A 19,625-nucleotide genomic window follows, 5' to 3' on the forward strand; every position below is an offset into this window, starting at 1 on the left:
AAAGCCATAGCAAAGGTGGGGTAAAGAAAGCAAGGCAGTTGCTCTTCATGTCAGCTGTTAGGTTTCAGAACTGGCATTTGTAATGATGTGCTGACTGGTCCCATAACATGGAAGAATTCTTGTTGAGAGGCACTAACAGCTCTTCACTACAAAACAGCAAAGCTGCTTGTTACATTATTCACATTGTAACATGCAAGCACTCACGGTAAGCATTTAAGTAACACTATCTGACTCAGATTGGATCAAATGGTCGAAGTTGAAAAAGGGCGATTGTGAGGTGGAGTTCAGGGAAGAGTTAAAACAGGCACTGGGAGGCAGTGAAGAGTTGCCAAATAGCTGGGTAACTACAGCAAAGATGGTAAGAGAGACAGCTAGAAATGTGCTTGGTGTGATATCTGGACAGAGGAAGGAGGACAAGGAGACCTGGTGGTGGAATGAGGAAGTACAGGAGAATATACAGAGGAAAAGTCTGGCAAAGAAGAAGTGGGATTGTCAGAGAGATGAAGAAAGTAGACATGAGTATAAGGAAATGAGGAGCATGGCAAAGAGAGAGGTGGCGAAGGCTAAGGATAAGGCATATAGAGAGTTGTATGAGAGATTGGACACTAAAGAGGGAGAAAAGGACCACTACCAATTGGCTAGACAGAGGGACCAAACTGGGAAAGATGTCCAGCAGGTAAGGGTTATAAAGGATAGTGGAAAGCGTAGTCACAAGCGAGGAATGTGTACTGAGTAGATGGAAAGAGTACTTTGAAGGGCTGCTGAATGACGAGAATGAGAGAGAGAAGGTTGGATGATGTGCGGATAGTGAATCATGAAGTGAAACAGATTAGCAAGGAGGAAGTAAGGACAGCTATGAAGAGGATGAAGAATGGAAAGGCTGTTGGTCTAGATGACATACCACTGGAAGCATGGACGTGCTTAGAAGAAATGGCAGCGGAGTTTTTAACCAGATTGTTTAATGAAATCTTGGAAAGTCAGAGGATGCCTGAGGAGTGAAGAAAAAAGTGTTTTGCTAGCTAATTTTAAGAATAAGGATGATGTGCAGTGCTGTAGTAACTACTGAGGGATAAAACTGATCAGTCACAGCTTGAAGTTATGGGAAAGAGTTGTGGAAGCTAGGTTAAGAAGGGAGGTAATGATTAGTGATCATCAGTATGGTTTCATGCTGGGAAAAAGCACTACAGATGTGATTTTGCTCTGAGAGTGTTGATGGAGAAATATAGAGAAAGTCAGAAGGAGTTGCATTGTGTCTTTGTGGACTTGGAGAAAGCATATGATAGGGTGCCTAGAGAGGAGTTGTGGTATTGTACGAGGAAGTCAGGAGTGGCAGAGAAGTATGTAAGAGTGGTACAGGATATGTACGAGGGTAATGTGACAGTGGTGAGGTCTGCAGTGGGAGTGACAGATGCATTTAAGGTGGAGGTGGGATTACATCAAGGATCAGCTCTGAGCCCTTTCTTATTTGCAATGTTGATGGACAGTTTGACAGACGAGATCAGACAGGAGGCCCCATGGACTATGATGTTTGCAGATGACATTGTGATCTGTAGTGAGAGTAGGGACCAGGTTAAGGAGACCCTGGACAGGTGGAGATATGCTCTAGAGAGGAGAGGAATGAAGGTCATCAGGACTAAGACAGAATATATATGTGTGAATGAGAGGGAGGATAGAGGAATGGTGAGGATGCAGGTAGTAAAGTTGGCAAAGGTGGATGAGTTTAAGTACTTGGGATCAGCAGTTCAGAGTAATGGTGAGTGTGGAAGAGAGGTGAAGAAGAGTACAGGCAGGGTGGAATGGGTGGAGAAGAGTGTCAGGAGTGATTTGTGACAGACGGGTATCAGTAAGAGTGAAAGGGAAGGTCGACAAGAGGGTAGTGAGACCAGCTATGTTGTATGGGTTGTGGACAGTGGCACTGACAAAAAGGCAGGAGTCAGAGCTGGAAGTGGCAGAGTTAAAGATGTTAAGATTTGCACTTGGTGTGACAAGGGATGATGATGGTGAAATGGGGGAGTTTGAGAAGTAAGGCAAGAGTAGGATTGTGGATGCTGGTCCAAAAGAAGAGTAACAACAACCGTAAAGAATATTATATTATGAAGAAGCAAAAAATATTTTAAGATCTAATCTAACAATAGACTACAGAAAGGTGATCTTACTTATAGGAATGACTGCAAACAGGGGTATAGAAAACAGGCAAAAGAAAATTAGCAGATGAACAAAGGTATTACAAGCAAATAACTAGAGAGAAAAAGGTAATAGAGGGGAATGAGGCCAAGCAAAAGTTTGAACTGCAGGTTAGAGATTGCCACCTCTCCCCCCACTAGGGATTGATAATACAGTATAGGAAAACAGAAAAAAGATAGAGAAGTGCTAAGTTAAATCCCAGCTCTGGCAAAGTTAATTGAATCTAGAACAGAAGCTGCTGTAAAAAGGATAATTAGTAAGGCATATGAAATACTGAATGATAACTGCAAGAATCAATCAGAGAAGTTAAGTAAATACTGGGAATAGAGACTGGAAAGACAATAAACAAAATAACAATGAGGGACATCTGTATGGCTCTCACGTATGCAGTAAAGCCCTGAAAGTTTTTATTTAGAAGCAGTTGCAGAGGTACTTTGTACCCCAAGCAAACTTAAGAGAATTTTTTCCTCCGCTGGACAGCAAATACTGTAGGTATGATAGGACAGGAGAGGTAATTGAGAACTTGCTTTTTTGAGAATGTAATGAGTTGATAAAGTTTAAAAAATCCATACAGAGTACTTTGTCATAAATATTGGGGCAGCAAATGGATAAAACTATAGAAATGATTGCTCTAAGGTGGGACATAGAATCCGAATTGTCTAGACATGGTAAGGCCTTACTAAGTATAATGCTATATGCCACCACAAAAAGCAATTAGTTGAAAATGGAAATCAAAATCTATGTCAGCTGTAACTGAAGTACTGATTATTGTAAAGGAGATAAAAGAACTGAATATGAGATCTTAGAAAAAAAGAGGGAGGAAACAATATAGAAACAAATGAAATTTATGGGAATAATGCATGCAGTATAATGTTCAGGAGGAGGATTGAGGTTTAAGGGAATCCAGGAAGAAGCCAATTTATGTAATGCTGGAGTGCAGAATGATTGTCAAAGCAACATATGTATAATATATGAAAATGAAAATGTTGGCTAAGGCTTGTTTTCTTAGATATTGTATGTGTACCTATATCTACAATGTAAGAACTTAATGCAAAGTTATAATAATAAGGTAATAAAGGTATTTAAAAAGATTTTATATGATGACAAAACTAGAGTTTGGCTGAGTTAGAAATGCTGCTAGGTTTAGTAAGAGGATTTATTTTCACATTTTTCAAATAAGGCAAGCCATAATCAAAGGCACATCAAAAGGAAGATAGTCAAAGAAACTATCCATATGCACTGTAGTAAAACAAAATTAAATATGTGTTGGTTTAAAGTCATGTGGTCTTTATGATACAATATACAATAAAGCTTTTACATAATTAACAAAAAAAAAAATCAGTTACTGGCAGGTAACAAACTCGGGTGCAAAGCCATAGCAAAGGTGGGGTAAAGAAAGCAAGGCAGTTGCTCTTCATGTCAGCTGTTAGGGGTCAGAACTGGCATTTGTAATGATGTGCTGACTGGTCCCATAACATGGAAGAATTCTTGTTGAGAGGCACTAACAGCTCTTCACTACAATACAGCAAAGCTGCTTGTTACATTATTCACATTGTAACATGCAAGCACTCACGGTAAGCATTTAAGTAACACTATCTGACTCAGATTGGATCAAATGGTCGAAGTTGAAAAAGGGCGATTGTGAGGTGGAGTTCAGGGAAGAGTTAAAACAGGCACTGGGAGGCAGTGAAGAGTTGCCAAATAGCTGGGTAACTACAGCAAAGATGGTAAGAGAGACAGCTAGAAATGTGCTTGGTGTGATATCTGGACAGAGGAAGGAGGACAAGGAGACCTGGTGGTGGAATGAGGAAGTACAGGAGAGTATACAGAGGAAAAGTCTGGCAAAGAAGAAGTGGGATTGTCAGAGAGATGAAGAAAGTAGACATGAGTATAAGGAAATGAGGAGCATGGCAAAGAGAGAGGTGGCGAAGGCTAAGGATAAGGCATATAGAGAGTTGTATGAGAGATTGGACACTAAAGAGGGAGAAAAGGACCACTACCAATTGGCTAGACAGAGGGACCAAACTGGGAAAGATGTCCAGCAGGTAAGGGTTATAAAGGATAGTGGGGGAAACGTAGTCACAAGCGAGGAATGTGTACTGAGTAGATGGAAAGAGTACTTTGAAGGGCTGCTGAATGACGAGAATGAGAGAGAGAAGGTTGGATGATGTGCGGATAGCGAATCATGAAGTGAAACAGATTAGCAAGGAGGAAGTAAGGACAGCTATGAAGAGGATGAAGAATGGAAAGGCTGTTGGTCTAGATGACATACCACTGGAAGCATGGACGTGCTTAGAAGAAATGGCAGCGGAGTTTTTAACCAGATTGTTTAATGAAATCTTGGAAAGTCAGAGGATGCCTGAGGAGTGAAGAAAAAAGTGTTTTGGTAGCTAATTTTAAGAATAAGGATGATGTGCAGAGCTGTAGTAACTACTGAGGGATAAAACTGATCAGTCACAGCTTGAAGTTATGGGAAAGAGTTGTGGAAGCTAGGTTAAGAAGGGAGGTAATGATTAGTGATCATCAGTATGGTTTCATGCTGGGAAAAAGCACTACAGATGTGATTTTGCTCTGAGAGTGTTGATGGAGAAATATAGAGAAAGTCAGAAGGAGTTGCATTGTGTCTTTGTGGACTTGGAGAAAGCATATGATAGGGTGCCTAGAGAGGAGTTGTGGTATTGTACGAGGAAGTCAGGAGTGGCAGAGAAGTATGTAAGAGTGGTACAGGATATGTACGAGGGTAATGTGACAGTGGTGAGGTCTGCAGTGGGAGTGACAGATGCATTTAAGGTGGAGGTGGGATTACATCAAGGATCAGCTCTGAGCCCTTTCTTATTTGCAATGTTGATGGACAGTTTGACAGACGAGATCAGACAGGAGGCCCCATGGACTATGATGTTTGCAGATGACATTGTGATCTGTAGTGAGAGTAGGGACCAGGTTAAGAAGACCCTGGACAGGTGGAGATATGCTCTAGAGAGGAGAGGAATGAAGGTCATCAGGACTAAGACAGAATATATATGTGTGAATGAGAGGGAGGATAGAGGAATGGTGAGGATGCAGGTAGTAAAGTTGGCAAAGGTGGATGAGTTTAAGTACTTGGGATCAGCAGTTCAGAGTAATGGTGAGTGTGGAAGAGAGGTGAAGAAGAGTACAGGCAGGGTGGAATGGGTGGAGAAGAGTGTCAGGAGTGATTTGTGACAGACGGGTATCAGTAAGAGTGAAAGGGAAGGTCGACAAGAGGGTAGTGAGACCAGCTATGTTGTATGGGTTGTGGACAGTGGCACTGACAAAAAGGCAGGAGTCAGAGCTGGAAGTGGCAGAGTTAAAGATGTTAAGATTTGCACTTGGTGTGACAAGGATGGACAGGATTAGGAATCAGTATATTAAGGGGTCAGTTTGGAGACAAAGTCAGAGAGATGAGATTGCATTGATTTGGACACGTGCTGAGGAGGAATGCTGGGTATATTGGGAAAAGGATGCTAAGGATGGAGATGCCAGGTAAGAGGAAAAGAAGTCCTAAGATAAGGTTTATGGATGTGGTGAGAGAGGACATGCAGGTGGTTGGTGTGACAGAGCAAGATGTAGAGCACAGGAAGAAATGGAAACAGATGATCTGCTGTGGTGACCTCTAACAGGAACAGCTGAAAGAGAAGAAGAAGAATTGACTTCAATTTTTTGAGAACTGTAACAAAGAATGTACATTGTAAAGTTAAAGTTTATCCAATTATTTTTTTTCTGTCTTCAGCTTTAGTGTGAAGGCCAGCAAGTGGGCATATTGTGCAGGCTGTCAAACAACCTTGCTAAGGGTCTAAGCAGGTAAAACAAACATTCTGCCAATTGTTAGTCATCCTCAGGACAGCTCCCACACCTTGTTTGAAATCAGTGATGATTAAAACATGGTACAAGAACTAATTCAGTCCCAATATTATTAGTAGGGTATTTGTTGATGATGATAGCTATCCACACTACATTTGTATGTAAGCAGATCTTGAACATAGGCTATGACTGTGTAACAAAGCACAGCTAGAAGATATGATTCGTTCAGTTGTAGAAACACTATTAGACAATAATGTGTTTCAAAAACATTAAGAAATATTCCAACCAGGAACTGCCAAAGGCTGTAAAGCAAGTGACATTGGTTAGGCTGAGTCTGTTATTAAAATTATGGAAACAACCAGTGAGTCCTTTTACTGATAAATGGATGCAAGTGTTAAGAATGAGCAAGTTATTTGTGAACAAAGTCAAATGGAAAATTATAGGTGTCAGTACATGGGGGGATGTATAAGGAGGGAGATAATCCTTACAGTTAGTTACAGTGTATTTGTGTATTAAAAAACTGGAGTGATCATTGTCTGTCATTCTACTTGCTTGTTTTATGAACTAACTTTACAACTAATAAATAAACTGTAAAAAATGACATCCAGTGGGGAATATTTTAGAACTTATTTCATAAATCTTCACTGCCTTCTTAAGACATGGGTAAGAAAAGAATAAACAAGTTGCCAACTGTTTAAATAACCAACCAATCACAATCATGTGAAGAAAATTAATTATATTAAGGAAAATTATATAGTGCATTCACATTGTCAGTCTAATTAGAAATTCAAACCTTGTGGATGTGAAGTATTATATGTGAAAATATATCAAGAATCCAATTTATTTAAACCAGTTTCTGCTTCCCCTCTTCAAGATTGGGTGACACAAGAAAATGCTCTTTGATAGTTATTTGTATATCTTTTAAGGTCTCATGCTTTGGAATAAGCTGCTTCACGTTATAATTAAAAAATGGAAAGGCACCAAATCTTGTAAAATTTGTCTGGGGTGATTCTAACAAGACAGGATTTACTCTATGTTTAATACCTTTTTGTGTGCAAAATTATGATACAGACGTTGTAAATGAGACAACTCAGGATCACTCATTAAAATGCATCAACTGGATTTTATATGTCTGACTTTCATGCTAAATTAAGTACACTGTGTGACAAAATAATAAAGGAAATGGACCTTTCCTGCTAAATTAAGAATCACTTCTAGGACTTCTTTAACCTTTGTAGGGGACTGCCAAACAAAAGAATTTTTAAAGCATCTCTCTAAGAGGTAACTCATTATTATTTAATAGAAACATTGTTAGTGTCCAAAAATGTATTGAGGCCCTGAGAAATTTACTATAAGGGATAGCATCCATCAAATGTGGAGGGTGGGCACTTTCGACATTTAGGAAAGTATTCACTGCAATAGTTTTCCTATGTAACTTACTAGTAATACGAGCACATGTTTGTCCTCTTAAGGCCATGCCTAAACAATCAACTTCATCTGTATGACAAGTTCATGTGAACTTGAGTTTCCAAGTGTTCTTACTTACTGAAACTACCACAACAATTCTACATACATGTTCATCTTCAAAGCAAGACATGCAAATATTTGCATAAGATGAGGCAAAAGATACCTCCATTGCAGTGTACTTATCCAACAATAATGATTCTCATTGAACTTGGAAAATAACGAGCACCACATTGTCTTGAAATGATTCCATCCTAGAAACAATAATTATGACTGGGGTATACATCCAATTGTTGTGAAGCTTGTATAAACAATAAAAAAATGCTTAATTCATTACAGCTGAGTACACCTCCAGGCGTTTCTGCAGTTACCTCGTACTGCACCTCCAGGCATCGAATATTGCCTGTTCATATTTACATTAATAATTCCAAAAACATCCTACATACAAGGTATCAGAATATTTTACCTTGCAGCATACATGATGGCAAACACATTTGTATTGATATTTGACTTCTGTTAATGAGTATTTCTTAGAACTGTAAGGTGATGACTTCATTTTTAAAGGCTCAAGCCACACTTACTGGAGTGCACACTCAAGAGAGCTGCACTGGAGGGAAAGAGTTAAAATAAATGGGGACAGTGATATTTTAATGCCCTCTTTTAGAAAAAAAGCACCACACCTCTAATTAACAGGGATGATAGTTCCAAGTTGTAGTCTGAAGGAGGGGTTATACTAGACTATTATTCAAAACACATTTTCATAATCAGACCTATGAAGAGGAATATTGATGCATTTATCAAGTTAGGCAGACTACATATTTGGCCTTTGCTTATTGCAAAAATGTAACAGCTTGCGATTAAAAAAACTTTCTTGAATTAAGTGGCTAATAAACTGTTGTTAGTCTTGGATAACTGGTAGAGAGAGTTGACATTCTGGACACTGTCCTTGTGAACAGACAGGACCTCCTTAAATTGCTTGCCAAACAAGTTAGGTGTGATAAAAAAAGCTTTCTGAAGTTCCTGTTAAACCTTGGTATGGAAACTTGAAACTCCCAGTCAAGTACTTCTTCAAGGAGCCATTCCAAATGCTGCAGTCCTGCCCTATATATCAGCTATATCACAATCAATTAAGGGCTTTGTGTGCCCCTCCACTCATTCATACAGCTTACTGAACTGCTTGGGATTACTGTTGTAGTTAGGAAGTTTTCTATTAGTTCTCAATGGGTTTTTTTTCTAAAGTTGCTCTCTCTATCAGGAATTATTCAGGCAATATAAACAATTATGTTGCCTCATATTTTATGTGTAATTGGATGTCTTCCTATATTGCCCAGAAGACCAGAAGTTAAATTGATCTAGCAGTAGCTTAATGTTTGGCAAAAAAAGGGGAAGGGGTTCTAAAATTACTTTGTAGAAACTGCAACGATAAGTTTCAATGAGGGTATGGGGTCTTCCTAATACAGAGAGATAAGCTCTGGCCTTTGATATGGCATACCTTGTGCAGAAAGAGGACATTGATCACAATTCTTCAGAAAATAATAATGAACGTGCAGAGTATAGACTGGATCCGAGAGAAGTTGCACAAAGTTTGGATTCAAGATAGTAAGAGATTAAGAAGGTACTTTTGGAGTGATGATCAGTTTGAGAGCATCTGTATTCATCAGGAAGTACTTAGAAGTATTGATTTAGATATTGGGAAGGGGGTGGCAGAGTAAATGAATTAAGAAGTGGTCACAATTATTGATACATGGCGAACAAGGATGGTAGTCTTTCCAGTGTCTTAAAGAATAAGAACTGAGCAATTGAGATTGGTTTATACTGGAACAATTACATAATATCAATAGGAAAAAATGGAGTAGGGATACAGATAGAATGAAGGTAGCTCTATGGAAAAAGTGGTTGGGAGTTAAAAAAAGAAAGAGCAAGTTTAGTATATAAGGAGATGTGGAGAAAGAAGGCAGAAGTGCTGCAAAGACATATAAAGCAAAGCTGGGAGTGAAAAGATGGTGTCTTAATTCAGAAGAATGCAGTCGAGTCTGGCATTGACTTAAGTTGCTGAAAAAGTGGTAAAGAGTTAGGCATCAGCAGCTTACAAATTAGAATAGTATACAGGTTGTATCATTCACCAGAAAAGCTTTAATGGGAGGGAAAAGCCCATAAAAACAATTGCTGGAGATGTGGGAAAGAGGACACAGGTAGCCTAGATATGTGTTGGGAATGTGAAAGAGCACAGGTATATTAGACACAGTTCATGGGAGTTACACCAGGAATATTTAGAGAATATCCACAGAAGCACTTCTGGTTATTTGATATTGGCAATTGCTGTGTTAATGAGGAAAATAAAAAAATAGAAGTGTTATATGGATTGTAGGGAATATCGTTAAAAATGCAGCTTGGGATGGAATGGAAACAATCCATTGCTACCACTCATAGGCCATTCAGCCACTTTTGCAGAGGTCCATAGGGCAAATAATACTATCATACAATTCACTGGGGTCAAGAATAGAAATTCCTACAAAGTGGAAATTAATATGTAGGAAGCTGCGATTTCATTTTAATGAGAATTAATTCTGGGAGTGACTGAGTAAGGACTAGATATGGGGTGATTGTAGTGACTGTGCTTTGTAAATAATATATATAATTGTATTCAATATTTGTGTTTTCTGTGTTTAGTTGTAAAAAGGTTGTTGATTTTCTTTGGCTATTTAAGAAGTATTTATTAAAAGTTTATAAAATGTTAATAATGTATTCAAATAAAAAAGAGTATAGGTAATTATTCTATGTACTGAGGATATAAAGTAAAATATGATAAAACTAAAATACACAGCTAGAAGATATCCTAGGATTGACTAGCAGCCTTGGCATTGCAAGAGCTGCCCTGGGCAAAGGCAAGGGAGAGAAAGGTAATTGTATGTTCAGATTCAAAGGTAACTGCCTATGCGTTTAATATGTTTCCAACCAATTTTGTAACTGGGACTCCAACAAATACTGAATATGATTCTGTGCCATTCTGTGACCTCCTCCCCATAAACATAACAGGTAAGTTCTTAATGTATCAGTTTGTCTATAACAGTGCCTCCTTTGTGAGTACATTAATGGGTTTGTCCTCTCTTCCTTTACATGTTTTTTCTTTGAATCAAATATGTCTGAGCGGGGTGCACCCTCATCACATCAGGAATTCACAAGTTATACTAGGTGTGAGCATCTAGTCCCAGAGTCAAACAGCTTTCTTCAAACATTTAGTGAGTGTGTCTACTGTAAAAAAAACAATGAAAATATAACACCTACACTACACTGTCTGTTTATTTATTTGTTTGAAATTTGTTTACTGGGAAAGTCTGACTGGGCCAGAAAATGTCCATTTTTAGCAGATGCTCAGGGAGAAAAGCTCCACAATTCCAATCTATCAAAACTCAAGTACAGATATTTTAAATTACAAAGTATCATATCACACTACAAAACATCAAGGACAGATATTTTAAATCACAAAGTATCATGCCATGCTACAAAACCTGAGCGAAAAAAATGTTGTAATGAGAAAAACATTGAACATATGTTTCATAGAAGAGTGCAATGAAAAACAATAATATGAGGTGGAGAAAATATGGGAGGAAAAACTCAGTAGTCATATTAGGAAACACCCACAAGGGCTGAAAACTGATAATTCAAGATAAACACCACAAAGCACAATCCGGATTCCAAAATAGAGCAACGTTGATTTATTAAAACAAAACACATCCACGACTAAGCGCTTTCGCCAGCAATCTGGCTTCATCAGAGTCATTCATTTCTCCATTACCTGTTCCTTATATTGTGTACAAACACATCCCATTGGATTAAATCACATAGCACACACCCACCTACACATTTAACCTACATAATTAATGAATTTAAAACTGTATAAATCAATGTTAATATATAAAAGTATTCAATTATATTAACTATAAATTAACATCCATTTTATAAAAAATTTTTAAAAAAAGACATTTTTGTGTTTAAAACAAAAGTTGTTACTTAGTTAATTTGTCTATATTTACTTTGTAACAATCTCAGTACTTGTAACCACTGATAATTTCATCCACTTTAACAGATTACCATAAAATTTCAGTCAAGGTGAATTTCATGTTAAAACATTTGAAAACATTTTGTAAATGCAACTGATCATACCTCATATCCTATGAGACATGTTTACTATCAAATAAGCTGGGACCTCAATTTTAACATAGGTTTAATCGAGATATAGTCATTCAAGCCCGGAGGCCTACAGGCATCCAATCTAAACTGCCATTCTGTTTCCAAAGCCCCCACTTTATTGACTATATCACCACCTTCATCACAATCTAGCACACGTCCTATCACAAAAAATGTAAATTTATTAAAATTCGTACATTTCATACTGTGCAAATAAAGTGCATTGTGCTTGTCCTTCTTTTTAATAGATCTGATGTGTTCTGCAATCCTATCCTGTAACCTCCTTATGGTCTTACCCACATAATATGCCTCACAGGAGGAACAGGTCGCCAAATAAACTAAATTCTTTGTACAACAATTACATTGTCCTGGGCAGGGGATAGTGTATTTATATCCATTCACACAAACATAGGTGCTCTCGTTAATGTATCTGCACCATCTACAAAATCCGCACTTTTTCATAATAGACTTAAACCTATTCTTGCTCTTTCTTTCCAAAATGCCTTTTAAATTTTCTCCCCTACTATACACAAAAACTGGTTCTAAGCCCAAAATTTTCTTAATCTCATCACTTAGTGCAAAATTCCATATACCTTTTATTATGTTCGTCAATTCAGACGATTTAGGATTATATTTTAAAATCATTCTTGTATCTGCTCCCTTTACTGTACCATCAACTTGTTGTTCTTTCATTTGTGCTACCCCAGTGTGTAAAATTGGTGCATATCTACCACCCCTTTCCCTTAAAACATCCCTTCTAACACTTAGAAGTAGCTTAAGTGGATACCCACGATCCAAAAACATACCTATTAATTTAAATAACTCTATTCTGAATGTGGTGTCATTACTAACCAGTCTCGAAGTTCTTACCATTTGTCCTTTAATTACTTCTTTGAGATGATGGAAGGGATGACAACTAGTAAAGTGCAGTAGTGAGTTGGAATAATTCTCCTTCCTAAAAATATTGCTTTCAAAGCCTATTAATGTTTTACTAATTGTCAAATCCAAAAAATGTATTCTTTCTTCATGCCATTGAAATGTAAATTTCAGAAATTCTGTTGTTGTACCCAAAAATTCCACAAACTCAACTGCAGACTGTTCGTCACCCTTCCATAAAATCAAAATGTCATCCAAAAATCTATTGTACATTAATATGTTGTTCATATATTTATCGGATGAAAAAATGTGTGTTCTCTCCCATGTTAATAAAACAGCATTTGCAAACACTGGCGCACACCTTGCACCCATCGCGACTCCTGACATTTGTTGGAATAATTCACCTTCAAAGATAATGAAATTGTTCTTAAGAACCAACTCCATCAATCCAAGTAAAAAACTGGCTTTTGTCCCTTCCATCAATCCACCATCCAAAATAGCTTCAAAAAACATTTCTAAACCTATGCTATGTGGGATGACAGAAAATAAATTCACAACATCAATTGTGAGAAAACCAAAAATAGAAGTTATGTTCTTACCATAACGGTCCATGTTAGTTGTCTTCTTCTCGCCTTCTTTCTTGCTGGATGGGTTCGGAGCCGACCTCGGCTCCGACTCAGCCACTCTAAAGCTCGAGAGTTGGCTCCACCGGCTCGAGGCTCCCCTTATATCCCACAATGCTAGGCGAGAATTACCTCAGATCTCGTTTGTGAGCTAGACCCAGCTAATAATATAACCAGAAAAAACTGGAAAAAGAATCCACCTCTATAAACAAGGGGAAGAGGAAAGGTGACCTAAAGCCTGATCTAGGAAAATATGCACAGCAGAGCATATACCTATAGCAAAGAGGTGGTAGAAAGAGAGGTCACAATCAAACTCCTCTAGGTCTGTCCAGGCCAGGGGGAAGGAGGGTGGGACGCAAGAAAGAAGGCGAGAAGAAGACAACTAACATGGAACATTATGGTAAGAACATAACTTCTATATGTTATAACTTCTATATGTTAAGTTGTCTATCTCGCCTTCATTCTTGCTGGATGGGACCGCGTCCCTAGCACCTTGTCCCGGGTGGCCTAACGGAACAGACTCTTGAGAACAGTGGAACCAAAGTTAGCTCTATGCCTGGAAGCTAAATCCAACTTATAATGAGAAATGAAAGTGTGAGGAGTAGCCCAAGTAGCCGCTGCACAACTGGTGTCAATAGGCAGTCTGTCTTGGAAGGCTATAGAAGTAGCCAAAGCTCTGGTGGAATGGGCTTTAGGTTTGTTAGGCAGCTTTTGGTGTCTAATTTCATAAACAAGGGAAATCAGAGATGTTAGCCATCTAGATAATGATACCTTTGAAACTGAAAGTCCCTTTCTGCCTTCTGCATAGGAGACAAACAGCTGGTCAGATTTTCTGAATTGTTTGGTTCTATCCAAATAGTACCTTAACTGACGATGAACATCTAGCCAGTGTAATTTTTGTTCAGACCTATTGGAATATTCTGGAAAAACACAGGGAGGTCAATGCTTTGATTTAGGTTAGACGCCGAGGCTATCTTAGGCAAAAAGACGGGTTGGTTCAGAAGATACCCTGTCCTTATGGAACAACAGATAAGGAGGTCGACAGCTGAGTGCATGAAGTTCTGAAACTCTTCTAGCTGAAGTAATAGCTACCAGAAAGAGAGTCTTCCATGATAGCAATTTTAAAGAACAGGAGGCTGCAGGTTCGAAAGGAGGAAGAATCAAAGAACTAAGAACTAAATTTAGGTCCCAAGGAGGAGGAGGATTTCTTATAGGAGGTCTGAGTAGAAAAACTCCTTTCAAAAAGGCATTGCAAAGCTTGTGGGACATTATGGCAGACTCTGAAATACCCACATGAAAATTAGAAATAGCTGCCAGTTGAACTTTAAGAGTAGAAGGAGATGAACCTGCATGGAAGAGTTCAGCTAGAAAATCAAGGACCATTTGGATGGAAGCAGTGAAAGGATCTATGTCCCTTCCTTGAGCCCAATAGGCGAAACGTTTCCACTTACTCAAATAAATCTTTCTAGTGGAAGATTTATGGGAAGCTATCAAAATATCTCGAACAGAGTGAGATATTTGAGGAAGCCTGGCTAAGGTTGGAATTGGAGGAACCAAGCAGTGAGGTTCAGAGAGGGAAGGGAGCGATGAAACTGACCCGACTGATGGATCAAAGATCTGGAACTAGGTCCAGATGCCAAGGTCGCTCAACAGAAAATGATGCAGAAAGGGGAACCAAACCTGTCGAGGCCAGTAAGGAGCAATGAGGATCAACGAGGCCTTCTGAGTGATAGCTTTCTGTATCACTTGAGAGATTAGTGGGAAGGAGGAAATGCATACAGAAGTCCCCGGGGCCAAACTTGGACTAGAGCGTCTCTGCTGGGCTGGCCTGGTAAAGGGAATAGGGTGAAATAATCTCTGCACTTGCTGTTTTGGGGAGTAGCAAAAGGTCGCAGCAAGGCTGACCCCACTTGAGAAAAATTTCTCTCACAACAGAGTCTTTCAGAGACCACTCGTGAGGCATGAGGATAGCTCTGCTCAACTTGTCCGCGATTTGATTGGACTTCCCGGGATGTGCGTTGCTATCAGAAACCGCTGAGAAGAAATCGCCCATTGCCACAGTCTGAGTGCTTCTCGACACAGGGGATAGGACCTGGTTCCGCCTTGTTTGTTGATATACCACACTACGGACATATTGTCCATCTGGATTGCTATCGTTCCCAAGGGAAGAGAGTCTTGAAGGGCTTGCAACGCTAAAAGCACTGCTCTCATCTCTAGAACATTTATGTGCAAGTGGCATTCTTCTGGTTGCCATGTGCCCTGGACAGTTCTGCCCTGATAATGCCCCCCCCACCCGATCAGGGAGGCGTCCGTTGGCAGTGTAGCAACCGGAGGGGGAGGAACAAAGGGTCTTCCCAATAAGAGCTGAGGGGAAGACATCCACCATAGAAGATGATTCCTGCATATTTGCGTGATCATAATGGTGTGGGACATCGGAAGTTGCTGGTATGACCATTGTGTGAAGAGCATCCATTGAAGGATTCTCATGTGGAATCTGGCTAACGGAAGCAAAGGAATGGCAGCCGCCATAATCCCCAATACTTTCAGAACTAACCTGGCTTTGACTCTGTTGCTGCTGAAGATGAGCGAGACCAGTTTTGTATGTCTGTTATTCTCTGATCTGTTAGCCTCAGACATGTTGACTGTGTCTAGAATTGCGCCTATGAAGGTAATAACACGACAAGGCGACAAAACAGACTTTTCGCAATTTATTGAAATGCCTAAATTTTGACAAATGCGAAAGGTGTAGTCCCTGGCCAATAGAAGAAGATGCTTGGTGGGAGCTGTGAGGAGCCAGTCGTCCAAATATGGAAACACCTGGAATCCTTGGCGTCTCAGGTGAGAAGCTACCACTGCCATGCATTTGGTAAACACCCGGGGGGCAGTGGTGAGACCAAAGGGCAGGGCCCTGAATTGAAAATGACTAGTTCCCAGCCTGAAGCGGAGGAATCTTCTGGAGCGTCTGTTCATTTTTATGTGATAGTACGCATCCTGAAGGTCTATAGAGCACATCCAGTTTCCTTTTCCCAATAGAGGAAGGATGGACTGCAGCGTGACCATCCGAAATCTTGTTTTCTTGACTGACTTGTTCAAGATACTGAGATCCAAAATTGGTCTCCAGTCCCCTGTTTTCTTTGGAACTAAAAAGAACCTTGAGTAGATTCCGGATCCTTGCTGGTCTGCTGGAACTGGCTGAATTGCTCTTTTTGCAAGCAGCTTTGAAATTTCCAAAGCTGCAAGATCCCTTTGAGCGGGTGGAACATCTGGAAGGGATTTTTTTGATTGGTTTGGAATGCGAACAAAGGGAATGGAATAGCCTTCGGAAATGATGGACTGTACCCATTTGTCTTGAGTCAGGGATAGCCAGGCTTCTGGGTAGAGTGACAATCTTCCCCCGACTGCCTCCGAAGGTGGGCAGTCGGGCAACACCTCAGGGATGCTGAAAGGGCTTATCAGAGAAGGCTTCTCGATTGCCCTGGTTCTGCGGACCCCCCCTGCCTCTAGGGCGACGTCTACCATTGTTGTTCCCGCCTCTGCCTCTGGCGGGGAACCGACTCTGTGCGTCAGGCGAAGACCCTTGAGATTGTTTGCGGAACCACATTTTTCCACTTTTCTGACCTTTGGGGTAAGGCCTAGGAGTAGAAAAACGGACTCCGATGGCAGAAAGAGTCTTGCCATCTGTCTCGCACCTAGTCAAGGTTTATTTCACTTGAGGACCAAAAAGAGATGATCCATCGAATGGGGAATTAGTGAATGACGTTTTAAAGGGGTCCGCAAAGTTGCATAGCCGCATCCAGGCATGCCTACGTAAGGCCACACCTGTCCCTGCGGCCCTGCTCGCTCCATCAGCCGCATAAGAGAGGAGGCGCATGGAGGAGTTGGCTATGGAGTTCAGGGTAGCCAGCTGAGTGTTCATCTTGTCTTGAAAACCCGCAGCCGTAGGATCGTTCAACATGTCACTCGCTTCTTTGATCAAGTCCCTTTGAAGACGAGTAAAATGGCATAGGTAGTTCAGCGAACGCATTGCAAATGTCGCTGACGAGAACATCCGCTTCCCGTACCTGTCCATGGACCTAGATTCCTTGTTAGGTGGATGGACAGGCACTGAAGGATCAGCTAGTTCCTTCTTAGTGGCAGCAGCAACCACCATAGCATCCACAGAAACTCCTTTTGTCAGAAACTGTTTATCTGCTGGTGCTGTAATGAATTTTGAGGGTCTCCTGGGAGTGGGGTCCACTGAATCAGGAGCCGTCCATGCCTTTTTTGCTACCACCTGCATGAGGGTGTCAAAGGGGGGGGACACCCAGGAGGTGGAAGGACGAGAGCCAAACGCCTCAAGGTACACAGATTCATCCTCCGAAGGGTTGAGGGCTGGCCAATTTCCCCTCTGCTTAAGGATTTCTAGAATGTCTGCAAATGAGACGTCTTCAGAAGGGGAACGGGGGGAACCCTCGGAATCCTCTAAATCTGTGTCAGAGGTGACGGACTCAGGTGAGTCTATGTGTTTCCTCTTACACTTTCTCTTGCGAGGTGGCACTTCTGCCAAATCAGGAGAGGCCTCGGAAGAGGATGAGATCCCCACAGGGGATTCCTGAGGAGATGGCTCTCTGCGGTCCGGGATGAGGGAGTGAGTCGACTTGACCTGAGGCACCGAAGAGGGGGGGGCGGACGGAGCCGACTGTGGGGTAGAACCAGGTTCTAACACACTCCGCATGACCTCGAACGCACCCCTGTCAGGCAGAGCCAGAGGTCCCGCTCGAAAGCTAAAAACCTCCCTCGGCACCGACAGTGATGGCTCCGAGGCCGATGTCAGAGCCGAACTCACCAGCGCCGAAGCCCTGAGAGGGAGAGCGGGGTCGGACAATGGTCCGATGCCACTCACCCCCTCGGAGCCGACGATGGAAGTCCGGTGCCGAGATTCTTCTAAGGAAGAAATCGGAGCCGACGATGGAGCCGAAGACAATTGTATCGGCTCCGACGCTACCACAGTCTCGGTTCTGAAACGCCCCGGCTCCGAGCTCAACGGAGTCGAAGGAGGAACATATTGAGGGACAGGGGCAGGCATCGACTGATGAGTCGGGCTCTGAAGCATTTGGGCCAGTGCCTCGGACTTAAGAAGTCGACTCACTACCCTCTGAAGGTCATGGTCCGACAGCCTCGATGACCTAGAGGAGTGAGATCTATGGCTCCGTTCAGACAGCAGAGGAGATGCTGGAGCCGAATGAACGGAGCCAAGGGATGGTGACCTAGACCTCTTCCTAGATGTCAGTTCCGAAGGTCTGGTCGGAGCCGACACAGGAATTTCTAATACCTCGGCTCCAGCCGGAGCCGAGGAAACCACAGAAACTGTAGACTGAGACTCATCGGCTCCAGCCGGAGCCGATGTAGACGGAGGTTTCGTAGCCTTAGGTCTCGGCTCAGTAGCTGGAGCCGAGGACCTAGAAGCCTTGGAGGGCTTTCCCGAAGAGACAGTAAGGGAACCCTCAGGCTTGAGTAAACCTCTCAGAATCAGTTTGTTTTTTCTTTCCTGCAGGACCCTGGGGCTGAAGTCGTGGCATACAGCACAGGAGTCCTGCAGGTGCAAAGGCCCCAGGCAGTAGACACAAGAAGTGTGACCGTCTGTCAGAGACATTTTCTGACAGCACGAGTCACACTTCTTGAAGCCTGAGACCTTTGAGTCTTTAGACATTTTAGAAAAGTGTAATCACACACACCCAGTCAAACACACTGATTACACCCTATCCTATTTTAAACTCAAAAATAAAACAAACTACCAAAGTTTTAAATTATGAGAAAAACACACACACACCACTAGGGGATGGAGGAAGAAGGCCTGAAGGCCCGAGGGAAGAACTTATAAGTTCTTGTGGAGAAAAAATGGGATTTTAGAGAGAAGGAGGGGGAGATTCCACTAAACTAAAGGAAACCAGTGTTAAAACTAAAATTAAAGGGGTTTAAGTATACTAACTTTAATCCAAAGTTACTCACCAAGAAGCCGGTAGAAAACCAACACCTCGATCGCTGTAGCGGCAAACGAGATCTGAGGTAATTCTCGCCTAGCATTGTGGGATATAAGGGGAGCCTCGAGCCGGTGGAACCAACTCTCGAGCTTTAGAGTGGCCGAGTCGGAGCCGAGGTCGGCTCCGAACCCATCCAGCAAGAATGAAGGCGAGATAGACAACTTAACATCTTATGTTTCCTGTCTCTAATTTCTTCAGCCTATCGAGACAGTGCCATGAGTCCCTAATAATGTGTAAGGCAGAATTGACTATAGGTTTAACTGACACATCTACAAAGGAAGCTAAGGTTTCTGTTTCGATCCCTTTGCTGATACAATAGGTCTAAATTGTAGCCTGTCGGCCCCTTTATGTACCTTTGGGATACCAAACAGGGTAGGTATTCTTGGAAATTTTACATATAAATAGTCATATTCAACCTCATTGATGTTACCTTGAAAAAGTGCATCATGCA

The sequence above is a fragment of the Protopterus annectens genome, chromosome 11.part0 (assembly GCF_019279795.1).
Source record: "Protopterus annectens isolate FY-2018-M chromosome 11.part0, PAN1.0, whole genome shotgun sequence".
In the NCBI taxonomy this organism is placed as follows: domain Eukaryota; kingdom Metazoa; phylum Chordata; order Ceratodontiformes; family Protopteridae; genus Protopterus; species Protopterus annectens.